This window comes from Pristiophorus japonicus, chromosome 1, assembly GCF_044704955.1.
Source record: "Pristiophorus japonicus isolate sPriJap1 chromosome 1, sPriJap1.hap1, whole genome shotgun sequence".
In the NCBI taxonomy this organism is placed as follows: domain Eukaryota; kingdom Metazoa; phylum Chordata; class Chondrichthyes; family Pristiophoridae; genus Pristiophorus; species Pristiophorus japonicus.
This window is the reverse complement of record NC_091977.1, coordinates 509,881,127-509,897,621: the sequence shown is the minus strand read 5'-3', so window position 1 is coordinate 509,897,621 and position 16,495 is coordinate 509,881,127.

Sequence of the window (16,495 nt, the reverse complement as noted above, 5' to 3'; positions counted from 1 at the left end):
GTACTCGGTCATGGTGGCCAGGTGTCAGGATATGCTTCCCAATGCTTCAAAGAGCTGGTCACCAATGTCTACAGTCCTCCTGGACAACTGTACCATCTCTCCGCTGTCATGTGGTGCTCGTGGAACAAACCTGCCGCGTCCACGAGACTTCCACGTGGTCAGTGCCTTCCTGGGGTCAAATGCCCTGTGGAGAGGTGCTTGGGGCTGGCACCTCCAGAGTGGAGGCGGGAATGACTGGAGGACCAATAGATGGCCTTGGGGTAGAATGAGTTCTGGAGCACGGCGATGCAGGTTCTTCGAAGTCCGCGTTCTCGTCCATCGAGAACAGACCCAGTGGATTGACGGGCGACAATCGGAGCTCCTCAGCACCAGATGTAGTAGGATTGTCCGCCGACTCCTGCCCGCGCCCCCACCTTCTGGCCTCTGTGGCCTTGCCTGGGGCAATGCTGCTGGCTGAGCGGTAAGACACAAATGAGGTTGTTAGAGGAGAAGGGTGTACTAGCGTGACAAGGTGACTTCAGCGCTACACACAGTATATGCACGACAAAAGCACCACCGCTCTCAAAATCATCACAGACATCACATTTCATCACCATCAACACATTGTGCATTGCAATGATTTTCATTAGGCCAGCATTATTTCTATGGCACTTTTAGAAATCATCTATCATATATGATTGGTCGGATATGAGTTGGTATGGCATCTATTGACTTTGCATCACGCAATGGTATAAACTTTACTCACATGGCGTCACTTCAGGGTCTGCAGATGCGTCCGTGGCTGTCTAGGGGTGCTTCCCCACGACTGCTAGCGCTCCTCCATCTCTGTGATATCGCTGGGAACTGGTGGCCCCCCACCCGTTTGTCCCTGCATCAACATCATCGTCGATATCTTTTTCTGCAAAAGGTGACAGGATGACATTGCGTGATATCATTGCTAGGTACCGTCACAGAGACTGATACAACACATAACCGACAGATGTAATCATGATTATTATCATTATTATCATTCTTTACCTAAAGACGTACACCGTGACTGCAGGCTTTGAGTAAAGCATTCCCGTGTTATGTATTTGGACTTGTATATACTCTGTACAGCCACCAGAGGGCTCATTCCCTATTGGGAGCACAGGTATTTAAGAGTGCTTCATAGGTTGGAGAGGCACTCTGGAGACCTGCAATAAAAGACTAAGGTCACACTTTACTTTGAGCTCACAGTGTTCAATCTGACTCTTTCTCCATACACAACAACTGGCGCCGAGATACACATAGCGAATCCAAAGATGCAGAGAGCAGTGGGCATCCTGGAGAAATTCTCGGAGGGAGATGATTGGAAAACTTTTGTGAAGCGACTCGACCAATACTTCGTGGCCAACGATCTCGATGGGGAACAGAGTGCTGCCAAACGTAGAGCGATCCTCTTCACCGTCTGTGGGGCACCAACGTATGGCCCCATGAAGAATCTGCTCACTCCAGTGAAACCCACGGAGAAATCGTACCACGATTTGTGCACGCTGGTCCGAGAGCATTTGAACCCGAAGGAAAGCGTTCTGATGGCGAGGTACCGGTTCTACACCTACAAAAGGTCTGAAGGCCAGGAAGTGGCGAGTTATGTCGCCGAGCTAAGACGCCTTGCAGGACATTGCGAATTTGAAGGACATTTGGAGCACATGCTCAGAGACTTTTTCGTACTTGGCATTGGCCACGAAACCATACTTCGCAAACTTTTGACTGTAGAGACCCTAACCTTGAGTAAGGCCACAGTGATAGCCCAGGCGTTCATTGCCACCAGTGACAATACAAAGCAAATCTCTCAGCACACAAGTGCTACTACAAGTACTGTGAACAAAGTGATGTTGTTATCGAATCGCAACGTACAGGGCAGGTCACACATACCTGCAGCTACACGTCCACAGATGTCTCAGAATCCACCATCAAGGGTGATGAATGCAAGGCCATTAACACCTTGTTGGCATTGCAGGGGTGATCATCGTTTCCATTCATGCCGATTCAAAGGATACATTTGCAAGGGCTGTGGAACAATGGGACATCTTTAACGAGTGTGCAGGCGAGCTGCTCGGCCTGCTAAACCTGCAAACCACCACGTTGCAAAGGAGAACAGATCCACGGAGGATCACAATGAAACAGAACCTCTGGTAAAGGAGGCAGAGGTACATGGGGTGCACAAATTCACCACGAATTGTCCCCCGATAATGCTGAATGTTAAACTAAATGGACTTCCGGTGTCAATGGAGCTGGACACGGGCACGAGCCAGTCCATCATGGGCAAAAAGACTTTCGAAAGGTTGTGTTGCAACAAGGCCTCAAGGCCAGTCTTAACTCCAATTCGCACGAAACTAAGAACTTACACGAAAGAACTGATTCCTGTAATTGGCAGTGCTACCGTAAAGGTCTCCTACAATGGAGCGGTGCACAAGCTACCACTTTGAATGGTGCCGGGTGATGGTCCCATGCTGCTCAGCAGGAGCTGGCTGGGAAAGATATGCTGGAACTGGGACGACATCCGAGCGCTATCGCCCACTGATGACACTTCGTGTGCACAGGTCTTAAACAAATTTCCTTCGCTGTTCGAACCAGGCATCGGGAAATTCCAAGGAGCAAAAGTGCAGATCCAGCTAATTCCGGGGGCGCGACCCATCTATCACAAGGCGAGAGCAGTACCGTACATGATGAGAGAAAGGGTAGAAATCGAGCTCGACTGGCTACAAAGAGAGGACATCATCTCACCGATCGATTTGAATGAGTGGGCCAGTCCTATTGTCCCAATCCTCAAGGGAGATGGCACCGTCAGAATCTGTGGCGGTTACAAAGTAACTATCAATCGTTTCTCCCTGCAGGATCAATACCCACTTCCAAAAGCCGACGACCTCTTTGCAACGCTGGCGGGAAGAAAAACGTTCACGAAGCTGGATCTGACCTCAGCTTACATGATGCAGGAACTGGAGGAATCATTGAAGGCCCTCACCTGCATCAACACGCACAAAGGTCTTTTTGTTTATACAGATGCCCATTTGGAATCCGATCAGTGGCGGCGATATTCCAGAGAAACATGGAAAGTTTACTGAAGTCGGTCCTGCACACCGTGGTCCTCCAGGATGACGTCTTGGTCACAGGTCGGAACACAGTCGAGCATCTGCAGAACTTGGAGGAGGTTCTTAGTCAGTTCAACCGCGTGGGGCTCAGGTTAAAACGCTCGAAGTGCATTTTCCTGGCACCTGAAGTGGAGTTCTTGGAAGGAGGATTGCGGCGGATGGCATCAGGCCCACCAACGCAAAGACGGAGGCAATCGAGAACACACCGAGGCCACAGAACGTGACGGAGCTGCGGTCGTTCCTGGGACTCCTGAACTACTTTGGTAACTTCTTACCGGGTCTCAGCACCCTGTTAGAACCACTGCATGTCTTACTATGAAAAGGGGCGAACGGGTTTGGGGCAAAAGCCAAGAAAATGCCTTTGTAAAAGCGAGAAAATTGTTATGCTCAAACAAATTGCTTGTGTTGTATGATCCATGTAAACATTTGGTACTAGCATGTGATGCATCGTCATATGACATCGGGTGTGTATTGCAACAAGCCAATGATTTTGGGAAACTGCAACCGGTTGCTTATGCATCCAGGAGTCTGTCTAAGGCCAAGAGCATGATTGAAAAAGAAGCGCTAGCATGTGTCTATGGGGTAAAGAAAATGCATCAATACCTGTTTGGGGTCAAATTTGAATTGGAAAAACTGACCATAAGCCACTTATATCCCTGTTTTCCGAGAGCAAAGGGATAAATACCAATGCATCAGCCCGCATCCAGAGATGGGCGCTCACATTTTCCGCCAACAACTATTCCATCCGTCACAGGCCAAGCACAGAAAACTGCGCCGATGCTCTCAATTGGCTTCCATTGTCCACCACAGGGGTGGAAATGGCACAGCCCGCAGATCTAGCCATGGTTATGGAAGCATTTGAGAGTGAGCAATCACCCGTCACTGCCCGGCAGATCAAAACCTGGACAAGCCAGGACCCCTTATTATCTCTAATCAAAAGTTGTGTGCTTCATGGGAGCTGCTCCAGTGTCCCAGTGGAAATGCAGGAAGAGATAAAGCCGTTCCAGCGGCGCAAAGATGAAATGTCTATACAGGCAGACTGCCTTCTGTGGGGCAATCGAGTAGTGGTCCCCAAGAAGGGCAGAGACACCTTCTTCAATGACCTCCGCAGTACCCACCCAGGCATCGTGATGATGAAAGCGATAGCCAGATCCCATGTGTGGTGGCCCGGTATCGATGCGAACTTAGAGTCCTCCGTTCACAGATGTAATATATGCTCGCAGTTAAGCAATGTACCCAGGGAGACGCCGCTAAGTTTATGGCCTTGGCCCTCCAACCCGTGGTCTAGGGTACACATCGACTATGCAGGCCCGTTCTTGGGTAAAATGTTCCTTGTGGTTGTAGACGCATACTCCAAGTGGATTGAATGTGAGATAATGTCGGCTAGCACGTCTGCTGCCACCACTGAAAGCCTGCGGGCCATGTTTGCCACACATGGCTTACCCGATGTCCTGGTGAGCGACAACGGGCCATGTTTTACCAGTGCTGAGTTCAAAGAATTTATGACCCGTAATAGGATCAAACATGTCACATCTGCCCTGTTTAAACCAGCGTCCAATGGTCAGGCAGAGAGAGCAGTGCAAACCATCAAGCAAGGCTTGAAGAGGGTAACTGAAGGCTCACTGTAGACTCGCCTATCCTGAGTCCTGTTTAGCTACCGCACGAGACCACACTCACTCACTGGGATCCCACCTGCTGAACTGCTCATGAAAAGAGCACTTAAGACAAGGCTCTCGCTAGTTCACCCTGATCTACATGAACAGGTAGAGAGCAGGCGGCTTCAACAAAGTGCATACCATGATAGTGCAAATGTGTCACGCAAGATTGAAGTCAATGATCCTGTATTTGTATTAAATTATGGGCAAGGTCCCAAATGGTTTCCCGGCACTGTCGTGGCCAAAGAGGGGAGCAGGGTGTTTCGGGTCAAACTTTCAAATGGACTCATTCACCAGAAACACTTGGACCAAATCAAACTCAGATTCACGGACTACTCTGAACAACCCACCTTGGACCCTACCTTTTTTGATCCCCCAACATACACACCAGTGGCAACCGACACCACGGTTGACCACGAAGCAGAACTCATCATCCACAGCAGCCCTGCAGGGCCCAACACACCAGGCAGCCAGGCAAGGCCAGCTGCACAGCAGCCCAGCGAGAGTCCAACAAATGATTCAACAATACCAGCTTTCACACTGAGACGATCAACCAGAGCAAGAAGGGCCCCAGATCGACTCACATTGTAAATATTGACTTTAGGGGGGAATGTTGTTATGTATCTGGATTTGTATATACTCTGTACAGCCAGAATGAGAGGGATCATTCCCCGGAGTCCCAAGGGATCTCATAATCCCTTTGGAGCACAGGTATTTAAGAGTGCTTCACAGGTTGGAGAGGCACTCCGGAGACCTGCAATAAAAGACTGAGGTCACACATTACTTTGAGCTCACGGTGTTCAGTCTGACTCTTTCGCCATACACTCCACCTGGTAAAAGTGCAAAACCTCACATCTGTTAAATTACTCATGATTGTAGCAAATCAAATTATATAAATACATAAGTACATGTAAATCAATGTAATACTTACTCTTGCGGATCACACAAGGTCGTTCCATCGTTTGTGGCATTGGTTGCCCTCATGCACCTCGTTGGTTGCTGCTGAGACCACCTCTGCTATCTCGGTCCCTATCCTCTGGTAGGCTTTTGGGGTGGGCTTCCCACGCCCTCCCTGTGTCAACTCACCCCAGTGTGACTCGACCTCCTGCAGGAGGGAGCCATTTGCCTCATCCGAGAACCTCCTGGCTCTTTTGCGGCCTCCAATATGCTCCTCTCCCACCTTACTGCTCTCTCCAGCGTCAGTCTCCACAGCGTGCTGTGATGCCTCCTCCTCTCCCTCCATTGTAGGGCAAATTCGGTCAAATATGTGGCTGGTAACAGCTACTTTTTGTTTGCCTACTTGCTGTGAAGCTCTAAAGTCTCCCTCCTTCCTCCCAAAGCAGCCACACCACACCTAGCCACGCCTTCAGTCCCTCAGAGCTCCCTCTCTCTCTGTCTCCTCTTCTGCGCATGTCATGGTGGGCCTTGACCTCTAGAATCGCGGGAATTGAGCGTTGCCATGCCGTTGCTAAGGACAGTCACACTTTACGGCAGAAGGTCAAAAAAATTTAATGCTACTGCCCATTTGAGATCGCTCATGGTAACGCCCATTTTCAAAAATATAAACTCGGTGTTTTGAGAATGGACGAGAAGCCGGCGATCTGAAAACCCTTTTTTACCATGCCGGAAGTAACGACCATTTTTGGTCGATAACCTCAAAAGTGGTGGTTCTAGCCCTATACGTCATTGGCTGCAAAGTGCTTTGAGACGTCTGGTGGCCGTGAAAGGACGCTATATAAATTCACGTCTTTCTTTCTTTATTTCTTTCTTTTTTTTAAATTCCCCTCATTAACTGGGAGAAACTTCCATGAAATTCCAGGGTCATGCCTAGTTTTCTCTCAAATCACTGTACCCACACTATTCACACAGTGTTCTTAAGAAAATAAAACTAAGAATATTAGAATTTATCGTGCTGTTCCGGGCACTGCACCTGAGGATGGATATATTGACCTTGAAGGGGGCACAGCGAAGATTCACCAGATTGGCGAAAAGAGTTAAATTATGAGGACAGGTTGAAAAGATTGGACTTGTATTCCTTTGAGCATAGAACATTAAGGAGTGATTGAATTGAAGTGCTTTAAGATTATGCCACCTTGTTCTGGATGGCCTCAATAGAGGAAATCAGAGCTGTGAAAATCCATGGTGTCGTGCTGGCCATTAAGCCTTCTTCTGGCGCAGGACACAACGGCCACCATTTTGGAGAGGTCAGCAACGTAAATGTATGGATCGTGATGCTAATCGGCGTGCACAATTGCGATTTTGGACGTCGCCGTACTGCATATCGCCCTCTCCTAGCCACGCATGGAAGAACGTGCCTGCAGCAGTTGTACAGAGACGCTGTCAATGCTTCTTGAAGGGACACACACATCTTTCAGGTAAGTGAGCAGGGAGTGCTGCAGGATGCCTGTGAGGTTTGGATGTTAAAGGAAGGCCTCAGAGAAGACCACTTGCTCACAGTCCCGGAGACTCTAGTTGCAGTCCCCCTTGGGCTGCAACATCACATGGAGATGAAGCAGAGGCAGCAAAGAGGACAAGATGCCCGCAGAGGGAAGAGGAAGAAGCAGAAGAGGAGGAAGTGGAAGGAAGGAAGTGGAGGCAACCCAAACAGTCCCTTTCTAGCTGGGACATCCAGGATCGAATCATCTGCCTGCAGTACCAGTGAACACACCCCAATTCCCCTCTCAATATTTGTTCCACACCTTACCTTCCCTCTGTCACTGACCATCACAGCATCCTGGCCACAACGCTGAAATAAAAACCACCACAAAGCAAACTTTCCAATCCAACTTTATCTATATATGCATCCAATATTACATCAAAAATCAATTAATCACCCTTGTGCATTCTATTAGTCACTGTCCTGTGCGCGCCTTTGCCTATCCTACTGAAGTCACGCAGTGCTATCCCAGTGGCTGTAGCATAGCTGGGTAGAAGGCTGCTGGCTTTCAGTGAGGGACACTTCTTTCAGCCCCGCTGCTGGCCAAGAGCTCAGCCATGCCCCTGCCAAAAATGCCCAGCACCGTCTCCTCCAAGGGGGTGAGGTGAAGCTAGGACTGTGAGGTGTGCCTCGTGTTTGGTAGACATTGTTGGTAGCTGAGTGATTGGGGGTTGTGCATTGAGCAGTATGTGAGGCGAGTGGTGCTGTTGGTAAGAGACAGCTTTTGAAGATGCATTCGCAGACCTTTTCAGAAGGCACTTGAGCATTAAGGGCTACAGATTGCCTATTTTTGAATGATGTAAAAAAAAAAATTCAAAGGCACTTGACAGCCCTGATTCAAGAGAATGCAGCCTCGGTCCTGGGATGCTACAGCAACGTGACATTGTGTCCCTTGCTGAGCGCACAACCTGGAATAATACATTCATCGCTGGGCTGTGTGCTAGAATCATTCAAATCAGCCGGCAGCACCAAAATAACCTGCTGCCTGTGATTTTTAAATGGTTGTCAGCAAATCTCGCTCCGCGGTGCCACCGTCCGATTTCGGGCCTTATCGAATTTCTCAGCCAGTTTCGTTGTAGTTGCTCTATCGAATCCCTTCATCATTTTAAACACCTTCATTAAATCACATTTAATTATAATTACAATTCTTATGGCTTGGATGTATTGGATCATGTAATCTAAGTTAACTCAGATTGTCAATGGCACCAAGGTTTTTTGTATTCTGGGCTGGATAAGTATATATCGTGGAGCCTTGGGGGCCACAGGTAAAGGTTAAATCCACATTCCCATTGATGTTCTTAGATCACAAACCGCTGATACGGCCAGTTCTTGATGTTTTGATTCAAGATTTTTCCACCGACCAAGCAACAGTGCTAAAAATAGACCTTTCCAAATCCCCAGATCAAATTGAAACAGGACAAGCAGCTTCTTTACCCAGAGAGTGGTGAGAATGTGGAACTTACTATTGTGTTCCTAACAGTTATAGTGTTCCCAACACAGATGAGACTGCACACAGGGAAGTTAAAGTAACAGTGACCTCAGTCTTTATTAAGACACTCCAGAGTGAGGAACAGGCCTTGGGGGCCGGCTTATATACAGTGCTCCCAAGGGATGCTGGGATCCCTTGGGACTTCAGGGGATGCACTCCCTGGTGGCGGAACATGGGAGTGCATGCTTTACAGATACACAACATCACTCCCCCCGCCAAAGTCAAAGTGAAAACTATTTACAAGGTGAGGTGGCCGGGAGCCTTTCTTTCCCTGGTGGACCGCCTCGGTACAAATGTCCGTTCTGGTGTGTTGGCTGTGCCCTCACTGGGCTGGCGTGTTGTTGGCCCTGCAGGGCTGCTGGGTAAGCCAGGACTTGCTGGACTGTTGGGCGTGATGGGTTCGATTTCCTGGTCCGGAGTGGTGTTGTTGATCCTTTGGGTGTGTGTTGTGGGCTCAAAAAAGGTGGTGTCTGCTGTGGGTTGTTCAGGGCAGTCTGTGAACCGCAGCCTTGTTTGGTCCAGGTGCTTTCTGCAAATTTGTCCATTGTCTAGTTTGACTACAAACACCCTACTCCCTTCTTTAGCTATCACCGTGCCTGCGATCACTTGGGAGCATGTCCATAGTTTAGCACATACACAGGGTCATTCAGATCAATTTCCCATGACACAGTGGCGTGACCATCGTTGCCACCTGCTCTCTACCTGATCATGCAGGTTGGGGTGAACCAGCGAGAGTCTGGTCTTAAGTGTCCTTTTCATGAGTAGCCGGGGGCACCCCTGTGAGCGAGTGGGGTCTCGTGCGGTAGCTGAGCAGTACTCGGGACAGACGGGTTTGGAGTGAGCCTTCTGTGACTCATTTAAGGCTTTGTTTGATTGTTTGTAGTGCCTGGTCTGCCTGCCCATTGGAGGCTGATTTGAACGGGGCCGAGGTGACATGTTTGATCCCATTGCAGGTCATGAATTCTTTAAATTCAGCACTGGTGAAACATGGCCCGTTGTCACTGACCATTATGTCAAGCAGGCCATGGGTGACAAACATGGCCCTCAGGCTTTCAATGGTGGCGGTGGCGGTGCTTCCCGACATTATTTCACATTCAATTCATTTTGAAAAAGCATCCACCACCACCAGGAACATTTTACTGAGAAACGGACCCACATAGTCAACATGGATTCTCGACCATGGTCTGGGGGGCCAGGACCACAAACTTAGTGGTGCCTCTCTGGGCGCGTTGCTCAACTGAGCACACATGCTGCATTGCCGTACACAGGACTATAAGTCAGAGTCGATACCGGGCCACCACACGTGGGATCTGGCTATCGCTTTCATCATTACTATACCCGGGTGTGTGCTGTGGAGATCAGAGATGAATGTCTCCCTGCCCTTTTTGGCTAGCACTACACGGTTACCCCACAACAGGCAGTCTACCTGAATGGACAGCTTGTCTTTTCGCTGCTGGAACGGCTTGATTAGCTCTTGCATTTCAATGGGGTGCTGGCCCAGCTCCCATGCAGTACACAGTTTTTTTACTAGGAATAGCAGAGGATCTTGGCTGGTCCACGTTCTAATCTGGTGGGCCGTGACAGGTGATTTATCATTTTCAAATGCTTCCATGACCATCAACAAGTCTGCGGGCTACGCCACCATCAACAAGTTTGCAGTATGCGCCATTTCCACCCACGTAGTGGGCAATGGTAGCCGACTGAGAGCATCCGCACAGTTCTCGGTGCTTGGCCTGTGGCAGATGGTATAGTTATACACTGATAGCGCGAGTGCCCACATTTGTATGCGGGCTGAGGCATTAGTATTTATCCCCTTGTTTTCAGTGAATAGGGATATGAGGGGCTTGTGATCGGTTTCCAGCTCAAATTTGAGGCCAAACAGGTGCTGATGTATTTTCTTTACCCCAAACATACACACTAATGCCTCTTTCTCAATCATGCTATAGGCCATCTTGGCCTTAGACAAGCTCCTGCAGGCATAGGCGACAGGTTGCAACATCCCCGCAACGTTAGCTTGTTGTAATACACACCCGACTCTATACGACGACGCATCACATGCTAGCACAAGTCTTTTACACAGGTTATACAATACAAACAGCTTGTTGGAGCATAAAATGTTTCTGGCTTTCTCAAAAGCAATTACTTGTTTTTTTCCCCATACCCAGTTCTCAGCTTTACGCAATAGCACATGTAGGGGCTCTAAGAGGGTGCTTAACCAATAGGAAGTTACCAAAATAGTTGAGGAGTCCCAGGAACAACCGCAGCTCCATGAGGTTCTGTGGCCTGTGCGCGTTCCTGATAGCCTCTGTCTTGGCGTCTGTGGGCCGAATGCCGACACCGCGATCTTTCTCCCCAAAAACTCCAATTCTGTTGCCGTGAAGACGCATTTCGACCTCTTCAGCCGCAGCCCTACGCGATCCAGTCACTGGAGGACCTCCTCCAGGTTTTGTAGGTGCTCGACGGGATCCCGACCCGTGACCAATATGTCATCCTGAAAAACCACCGTGTGTGGTACCGACTTGAGTAGGCTCTCCATGTTTCTCTGGAAGACCGCTGCAGCCGACCGAATTCCAAGCGGGTATCTGTTGTAGATGAACAGTCCCTTGTGCGTGTTGATGCAGGTGAGGCCCTCGAATACTCCTCCAGCTCCTGTGTCATGTAGGCCGAAGTCAGGTCATGCTTGGTGAACTTCTTGCGTCCTGCCAGCATCGCAAATAGGTCGTCTGCCTTAGGTAGCGGGTATTGGTCCTAAAGCGAGAAACGATTCATAGTTACTTTATAATCGCCGCAAATCCTGACCGTGCCATCACTTTTGAGTACTGGAACAATCGGGCTGGCCCACTCACGGAAGATGATGCCCTCGCGTTGCAGCCTGCCCAGCTTCATTTCCACTCTTTCCCTCATCATGTGAGGTACCGCTCGCGCCTTGTGGTGAATGGGTCATGCCTCTGGGACCAAGTGGATCCACACCTTCGCCCCGGAAAAGTTTCCAATGCCTGGATCAAAAAGGGAAGGAAATTTGTTAAGAACCTGGGTATATGAGGCCTCATCGACATGTGATAGCGCTCGGATGTCATCCCAGTTCCAGCGGATTTTGCCCAGCCAGCTCCTTCCAAGCAGTGTGGGGCCATCGCCCGGGACAATCCAGAGTGGCAGTTCGTGCACTGTGCCCTTATAGGTGACCTTGACCATGGCACTGCCCAGGACAGTGATAAGCTTTTTGGTGTTTGTTCTCAGTTTCGTGTGGATGGGGCTCAGGGCTGGTCTGAGTGCCTTGTTGCACCACAGCCTCTCAAACATTTTTTTACTCATGATGGATTGGCTAGCGCCAATGTCCAGTTCCATGGCTATGGGTAAGCCATTCAATTTTACATTTAGCATTATAGGTGGACATTTCGTCGAAAATGTGTGCACCCCGTGTACTTCAGCATCTGCCTCCTCTCTCTGAGGCTTGAAATTGCTTTGATCCACCATGGACCGATCTTCCTCTGCTACGTGGTGCTTCGCAGGTTTTGCAGAGCTTGCAGCTCATCTGCAAGCTCGTTGGAGGTGCCTCATTGTTCCACAGCTCTTGCAAACATACCCTTTGAAGCAGCATGAATAGGTTGAATGGAAGCCTGCACATCAACAAGGTGTGAATTGCCTTGTATTCATCCTTTGTTGCGGAATCTGAGTCATCTGGGCCACCTGAGGCCTGCTGGCAGTTTTAGACTCGTGGTTTCTGCCCTGTACATTTCTGCTCGCAAACACAGTTCCAGTTAATTTTTGAACATTTCTAGCACTTGTGTGCTGAGAGATTTGTTTGGTGTTATCACTGGTGGACATAAACACCTGTGCTATCGCAATGGCCTGACTGAGGGTTGGTATCTCTACAGTCAGAAGTTTTCGTAGGATGGTCTCGTGGCCAAATCCCAGTACAAAAAAGTCTCTGAGCATTTGCTCCAGGTAGCCATCAAACTCACATTGTCCTGCAAGTCGCCTTAGCTCGGTGACGTAGCTCGCTACTTCCAGACCTTCAGATTGCTGGCACGTGTAGAACCGATACCTCGCCATCAGCACGCTCTCCCTCGGGTTAAAATGCTCCTGAACCAGTGTATATAGCTCCTCATACGACTTATCTGTGGGTTTCACCGGAGCCAGAAGATTCTTCATGAGGCTGTAGGTCGGTGCCCCGCAGACCGTGAGGAGGACCGCACTCCTTTTTGCAGCACTTCCTTCTCCGTCCAGCTCATTGGCTATAAAGTACTGGTCTAGCTGTTCGACATAGGCTTCCCAGTCCTCACCCTCCGAGAACTTCTCCAGGATGCCCACAGTTTGCTGCATCTTTACGTTGAATTTGTATACTCATCGCCAGTTATTGTGTTCCGAACAGTTATTGTGTTCCTAACACAGGTGAGACTGCACACAGGGAGGTTAAAGTAACAGTGACCTCAGTCTTTATTAAGACACCCCAGAGTGAGGAACAGGTCTTCGGGGCCGGCTTATATACAGTGCTCCCAAGGGATGCTGGGGTCCCTTGGAACTTCAGGGGGTGTACTCCCTGGTGGCGGAACATGGGAGTGCATGCTTTGCAGATACACAACACTTACTACCACATTGAGTAGTTGAGGCAAATAGCAAAGATGTATTTAAGGAGAAGCTAGAAAGGTACACGAGGGAGAAAGGAATAGAAGGATAAGCTGATTCGATTAAATAAAGTAAGCTCACATGGAATCCCCCTTTATAATTGGTTGGCTTGGCTCACATGATCCCAGGGATGCTTCCGAACCGCCTGCGTCTCTGGGATCCGTAAGCCTTTACGCAGGTGCATGCCTGGAGACCCAGGTCCCGATGACACCGAAGCTCAGGAGACATCAGGTACATTTGGATTTTTTGGGCAGTTGGAGGCGTATTCCAGAGGTACACTGCTGACTGCAAATTCAGGGCCATTTACGTTTTGGGGCTGTTTGCAACCCTGGTACATTGAATCAATAATTTAGTATTTGAAAGACTTATTATGCTACAATGCAGTTAATTGTTTTACATTACAATCTTTAAGAAATGCCTTCATTCTACTTATGAAAATTCATAATTTATTTCACATCATTTCAGCAGTCATAAATATTAAAATATTTCCAGTTAAAATTTAATATCCTTACTAAATGTTTTGCATCAGGAAGTTGTCACTTTACATGAATTGTGTTAGTCGCACAATGCCGCATAATTCTATTCCTCAAGTTAGCAGCTGAGGCTGTGTATATAATTGATTGAGTCATACTATTTATAAAAGGCAATATTTTGGACTCATCAACGTTAAGGATGTCAATACTGTGGACTAGAATAATCTTCCCCTTTTGTCACCTTATGTCAAGGATCAAGTAATCCCTGGCTAAGTATCTCCTTAGACAGGCCGATTAATCCAAATCCAAACTGCGATCTCAGTTGGACACTTCTCATGGCACCCGTGTAGCAGTTCGATTTCACCCAGCAGCCAGCAAAAACAGCTAATTTAATGCCAATTGATACCAAATGGTGGGCAGTTTTATGCTGTGGAACAAAAGGTTGACACTAACCAAAACTCATTTCGCCTGATGCTGTTACAGCTGACAGAGAAATGAGACTGCCCAAGTGAGACTGATGTCCAAGAAGTGAAAGCACAGTGTACCCCACCCCACTGTGCCACCCAGGCCCAACCCATAGAAGCATTCTTTAAAATGATTTTATTCTTACCGCAGTCGTAAAACAACAGCCTAAAATTTGGTGTGAGTGGTGAAATCAATCTGCAGCTACAATGGGTCACTCTAGAGCTACCCATACATGAAGCAAAGTGATGGTATCACATCACATGGCAACAGACTGAGCAACCTGATATTACCATGGAGCCAGAGCCACATTAAGGCTGTGAGAGGCCTAAGGCTAATAGGAGGGAAGGGCCTATATATGTACTATATATTGCATACAATTCATAAAATCATCAAACAAATAGAATTGTATATTTATCCAAATTTAACAACTAACAAAAAACAAAGCTATGTACATTAAAAAACAGCATAAAGACAGAGAATGGTTTCTTCCTGGCTTTAAACAGATATCAAACAAAAAATTCTCTGAGTACATATTTTCAAACAGACTGGTAAGTTCCTGGCCTTGACTGTGGCAAACAAATTACACAAATCAAAGCTATGCACATTAAAAAAAACAGCAAAAACAGCATACAGTCCAAGCAGAGATTGGTTTCTTCATTGCTTAAACTGCGATATCAAACAAAAACATTTTCATGCATACGTCTCTTCAAACACAAACTGGTTTCTTCCTGGCCTTAGCTGTGGCAAAGTCATGAATAGTATCAAGAGCTGACAATTTCACTCCCAATAATCAAACGAGACAAAGCAGCGAGATGCTCCTGATTCATGGTGGATCATAAGATGTTTTTTTATCCTTTTGAGAAGAGAGAAGGAACGTTCTCCACTGCAATTAGTGACCATTAATGACAATTACATAATGCAGTTTCTACGTTTGGGAAACATTCCATCACATTGGATTCAATGATTACACGGTAAATCCAAATAGACCTACTCTCATCCTCTTTTCTTTCAATATTTGAGAAGGTTGAAAATTCAACAAATTGGAGAAATTCTTTTGTAAAATCTACTGGGAGATCATCTGGGTATTTCTGACATAAGCATTTGATACCTTCACTGACTTGGGAGCTTGACATATTATGTGAACAATTTGGCAGGACACAATGGGGCCAAAATTCACCCCCGCCCGAAACGGGTCGCTCCTTCCGCTCCTGAAGTGTTTTTCCACTGCGTCGGATGAGGTGGCCTCTTTCGGTAAATTCAGCTCTGTCTTTTTTTTTCAGGAGGACCGGAAGTCGGTCATAACGGGGGTGGAAGTCGGGCAGTAAGCAGCAGATCAGCAACAAGAGGGGCGGAAGTGGAAGCGGGATGGAGTCACCGCCGTCGTCAATCATCAGCGAAGCGGTGATGACGTCATAACGCGTGTGCGTCACTACGCTCTCCCCTTCACTTAAAGGGAAGAGCCTTCGGCATTTTAAAACTTTGGTGCACTGGGCCACCAGGGAAAGTTTCGGCCGGGCCAGCAGCCTGGCATTGAAAAGGAGGTTTCAGGCTGCCTGTTGGGAGTCCGGCCGAACCCGGGGGCATAATTGTCGGCGCGACCTGGCAGTAGACCGACAAAAAAAAACATGGCGGCCGCACCAGTGTGCCCTCCGCTTGAAGGGCCGCCACGATGCCATGGCTCACACACTGAGAGCAAAGTGCACCGACAGAAAAAGCTGTTGGGGGCCACCGCGAGTGACCGGCAGTGCGCGCTTTGATGACGCACTTAAAACAGGTTGGCAGCAGCGGGGCAGAAGTGGGGACCTCCGGAAAAACCCCTGAGGTGAATTTCGCTGGCGGCGGCCATTCGACCACAAATTGACATTCAAAATGGGTGGTTTGGGGTCAGGTGGGAGGTTAAAGAGTTATAAAACGGAATCCCGATCCCAACCCACCTACTTCCTGCCATGTATGTAACCTTTATGTAACAACACTGCAATACTGTATATACTTAAGAAATGCACACCGTGACCACAGGGGGTGAACTTGTGGGGGACACTCCTCACCTGGTCACCCAGGTATATAAAGGGAGGTCCCACGCAGGGTCATCACTTCTTGGTCCTGCGAATAAAAGGTTCAGGTCATGGAGTGACCTTGTCCATAGAATGTGCCTCGTGTGGATTTGTGGTATTGTGTAAGGGCTTTACACTTCCGGCATTAACGGAGGTGGGCTGCTCCCAAGAGGCAGGTTGACCATT